The 4,981-nt window shown below is 42.0% G+C and overlaps 1 protein-coding gene across 1 annotated transcript in view; it reads right to left on the bottom strand.

Annotated features, from left to right (window-relative positions):
* Positions 1 to 4,981, bottom strand: part of VRK2 (vaccinia related kinase 2) — a 39,452-nt gene that overhangs the window by 34,241 nt on the left and 230 nt on the right. The window lies entirely within an intron of this gene.

The raw sequence follows: 4,981 nt of genomic DNA, 5'->3' as shown, positions 1-4,981 counted from the left end.
AGCAGGAACTGGTTGAGGTGAGTAGTTCCTCTTTAACAGATGGTGCAAGCTGATCCCAGACCATGTGCTCAGCCCTAAGGAACCACCGAGGGGGAAAAAAATCAGCCTAAATTTAAGATTCAGTTTGCCCACAGACAGGATGAAATATTAGGTAATCTGCTTGCTGTATCTATATTTATACAGTTTAATATCAGTGACTAGGTAAACAGACTCTTTTCTGAAGTGGTGTTTGCGTGCCTATGAATTTATTTTCACACTACGGTTCACACCTGCAGGTACAAGGAGACCTTTGCTGTAATGCATTTTAACATCCAAAGGTTAAGAAAAACCCATCTCTAGCCAGGCAGTTACCTGCTAGTTCTATTAATTACAGGCGTTTGCTATTAATATTTTTCTTCCCATTGGTTTACACAAATCATGCTGAACACATATCTTTCAGTATCATTTTTACTGCACTTTTACTTCATTTGCTGCAGTACAATAATATTCTCAGTGAAGTTAATTGAAGAAACTGGTGAAGTACTTTGTTTTTCTAGAATCAATTGCTAAAGCTGGCTTCCTAACACAAAACAAGGAATGAACAGTATGACAAGGACAGAACGTGCTTCCATCAACGCTTCACTTCCGACACAAGCACACCCCTACTCAGAGCTACACACAAATTATCTGTGGAAATATATATATAGTGTTTTGCAGAACCATCAGTTTCCATGAGAAAGAAGGTTGCAAGCAGATAGTGCTGCATACAGAGGATTTCACTGACAGAGGAATCTTAACAAAACATTGGGTGACCTTTCTGCATTTAAATTTTCAGTCCAAATTGTGCATTAATAGAGTGCTTGCAGCAGGACTAGAGAATGATTTATATAAAGACTAGTGTTAATTACTGACTGTGATCAAGAAGATAAATGAGACAATGTAAGGCTCTCAGCAGCACCCTCCTACTCAACGCTTGCTTAATTTTCCAAAGTACTGTCAGTGTTCTCCACAGGGCTACAGACTAGCCTAGAGACCACCTAAATGTCACATTCTTCCCTGGTTGCTCTCTGTTCTGCTCCCCTCTTCGGGATAACAGTTCTGTCTGAGACACCTGACAGCAAATCAGCACCAAAAATAAAACAAAACTTCTAACATACAACAGTGTAGTTAATTCCAGTGTATGATGCATATTGCTCTTGCTACAACAAAAGCAATGCTTGAGAGAACATCTCTAGATGGCTTCTAGGGGAAGCTCTGCTCTTCAGGAGCACTGGGAGGAATCTGTATTTGTAAGCCGCCTGCTGCTGGATTTGCCCTGGTCAAGATAAAAATGCTCAGGGAATCCCAGGGAAGGAGCAAGTCAACAAAGAAACAGACAAGGTGGCATAGACAGAGAAGAGAAAGAATAATCAGAAAGCCAGGGGAAATGTTTGTGAGGCAGGATGGAACTTGTAGATAGCAATAACTTCCACGTACATAATTCGAAGCTTAGAAGCCCTGCACCTGAAGAGACTATTTGCATCCCAGGGCTCAGGGTCAGTAAATGCCTTTCAGCAGCTTTGATTTAGCAAACAGAATCTTCCACGGAATGCATCCCTTGTAAATATATTTTGCAGAGATACTGTAAAAATCTCTCAAGAACATTGCTACAGATTAATGGAGTATGGAGTACCCTTAATGGGAAATTAAGCTATAACAACGCACATCAAAATCTTTACTCCACTACTGTAAAAATACTTATTAAAAGATATAGCCAGCAAAGTTAACCTTTACTTTTATAAAAGGTCTGTGCTGTTCATGTCTGGCAGGCAGTCGAATCTGACTCCACTCTCCTGTCACCTCTCTACAGCTCCGTCTGGGTTAGCTTCTCCCCACAAGTTTAGTAGGCTGACCAGCACAGAGGAAGAAGACGCCTCTCAACACCAAGCATCCATAGCTTACTCTCAAAGATTCATCATCTCCTTCACTCCCCTTGACTCTCAGACAGCCGAACTCTGGAACAGAAGGATCAACCCCAAAAGCAGCTACTGAATGGTATACTTATATAATGAATAGCAGCATGTATCAGAGAGAAAGGTGGACTAAACAAGAAACTTCAATCAATGTCAACATTTGGGGATAAATCTTGTCCATTTTCTCTTTTAACTGTAGGATGAGCTCAAGGGGAGCCTCAGTTCAGTGCTACGTTGACTACTCCTTCTGAAAAAAGAGATTAAACAAACACAAATGCCATTATAAGTGGCAGCTGTATTTCTTCAGCCATGCTGTCACTTACAAAGGAAACCACATAATAGTAATACCAAGGGTCCCAGACTGTATTCTCCTTCCCAACTAACACACTAACTTCTTCCCATCTTAGTTCAGTGGAAGCCAAACTGCAACAAATACCACAAGGAAATCACCTCAGGTCTGTGTGATCAGGAAGAAAACTAATCAAATCTGCATGAAACCAGCTGAATCCCCGTGCCAGAACACAACACAACCCCTGTGTGATTTGACTGCAACAGCAAATGACAGAGTTGTGTTTTGAGTGATTCAGGAACACAGTTTTTTGTCTTACACATGGAAAACTACCCCCCTACAACCTTGCTTTCTGCGTTGTATCCCCAGTCTCCCATTTCTGTGGGAGCCTTCTGCATGTTTCTGTCTTCCTTTCCTTTATACTTGGATGGCAATAACCAGAGACACCTTATTCACTTCTTAGTTCATGTTAAGGTCTATTTTCTATGGTAACGTCTCACATCTTATGGTCTGTGCGTATCATCTCTCAAACATACCTTATCATGACCTTCTTTGAGACATCAGTTATGAGGTGTATCAAAAGGAAAAGAACGTAAATATTTGGAACATGCACTAGCCTTTGACTCCTCTGTAACTGCAGTTAGTTGAAACCCCTCTTGTCCCCACTGGTTCAGTCTGCAGAGCAGAGGAATGTGAATTCCAGAAGAAACCAACCCAGAAACGCCACCAGAAATCTACCAGATGCACTCCAAGGACTAACAGCAACATAAGGACTCAAACCAGTTCCTTCAGGCAGCCTCAAACCATGCACTTGGTGAGGAAATTCAGTGCAGCAGACCATACCACGTCTAGTCCAAAGTAAAGCAAACCCTCAGCATAAAGGGTAGATGTAGGGCCATACCCATCAGCTGCTGCCGTTTAGTCACTCACACCAAACTACTTGCAAACAGCCTTGGTTGCCTCCAGGCCCTCCAGTGACTGTGTTTACGCTGTGGAAAAGCAGAAGCAGCAGCATTTAGGTTGTTACTGAACTCTGTTCCACTGAATGCCTGTAAATGAAGCAAAAAAAGTGCCACCTTACGCCTTTTTTCACCCTAGAAAGTTTCTCGGCTCAAACCTGAATCTAGACGCAACTTAAGTCCAGATGCACAAGCAAAATTGTCCACCTTCCTGCAGTTTACAGCCATACGTTAATAGCTGAAAGAACAGTACAACTGGGCAACACTTTGGAGAAGCAACATCTGACCACATATGGGACTATCACACCACAAAATAAAATACGAGTCTTCAGGTGCCATTCAGCTCTTTGTGATTAACCATAATGGATACGAGGAGGGGGAAAAAAAAAAAAAAAAAGAGGGAGAGGAAGAACACTTCAGTGCAGTATAAAATGTTCCTGAACAGCTGAAAGCAGACAAGCACCATGAGATAGCCAGACAGATGTAGCAAAGATCATAGCAGATGTGTCACAGGAGATCAGTGGCACACAAGGCTACAATTATGCCTGCAAAAAGAGCAAACACGCTAACCCTTCTAGAGATAAAACATGCTTTTTCTCTCTAAAGTAGGTGCATGATGCTACAATCTGACACTGTTGGACAACTCCTTCACCTCCCTGAAACTGCACTGAATCTACCACATTTGAAAGGAGTTACTAAAGGCCAAAGAATTGACAAGGCACGTGACATGGTATCCGTTCTAATGAAAACTTGTCATTAACATATCAATTAAAAAAAAGTGGGAAACAAAACTGTATTTTCCATGGCAGAAACACACAAAAAGGAAAAGCTTGGAGAAATAAAAAAGGTATAGCTGATTTATGCATAAATTTATGTATAGGAGTGACTCGCTTATCAAGTTTAAACATTAATACTCCAAACAGACAGTTAATCCTCTTCTAACTTACAAAGATCACGTTTGGCTCCAAGGATGATGTACTAAACTGCTTCTAGGTAGTTCTTTACTATTGTCTTAACACAAGCTCAGTTCGGTCTCTAACAGTCACTGTGGACTAGTTTGCCTGTATTTGTTTGCCATGCAAAAACCCCACAACCAAGCACATAATATTGCCTTGAAAACAGCATTTGCTCTTTTGTAGTGACCAGCAATAATCACATACATCATACTCTCTCCAGCGAGCCAGAACTTTACAAACCACCTCTCAGATCCATTCATTCCTTATAAAACACGGACTGAGTGAAATGCAGCAGCTTCTTCTGTGGCAGATAGAGAAATGTATCTAGGCTAGAGAAAATGAGAACAAAATTTCCACCTCTGGTGAAAGTTTTTAATTCAGAGGCAACACCCAGCTAACTGCTGTTACTGTCATGTTTCTTGGATGAAAACTGACTTAGTCTTGGCCAGAAAACAGCATTTCCAATAAATGGAAACCAAAAGTGTGCTTCAGAGCATATGACTGGCATAAGTCCAGAGTGGCAGCTAACGAAAGCATCGCCATTACTTTGAAGGCAGTGCTCTTTCTGTAGTCTTTGACAGCAGCAACACGTCTCCCACTCCACAGAAAAGTGCACTAGGAGACAGCAAACCGGGCTGGACAGCCCATGGAGAACACCCTGTGCCATCAGCAACACTCGGAACAAGGACACCCGACAGGGCGCTGCAAACCTCAGACCACAATTCCCACAGCCGACCACCAGCACGACAGTAACTTTTTAAACTCCTTCAGCTACTCAGGGCTGAAAGTTACAATGAAATTCACCAGCCGCTCTCTTCCTCGCCACCAGCAGGTTACCTAAATAGA

The sequence above is a fragment of the Buceros rhinoceros genome, unplaced genomic scaffold (genome assembly GCF_000710305.1).
Source record: "Buceros rhinoceros silvestris isolate BGI_N320 unplaced genomic scaffold, ASM71030v1 scaffold43519, whole genome shotgun sequence".
Taxonomy (NCBI): Eukaryota; Metazoa; Chordata; class Aves; order Bucerotiformes; family Bucerotidae; genus Buceros; species Buceros rhinoceros.
The sequence above is the reverse complement of the archived record's forward strand: the minus strand, read 5'-3'. Positions and strand labels throughout refer to the sequence as shown.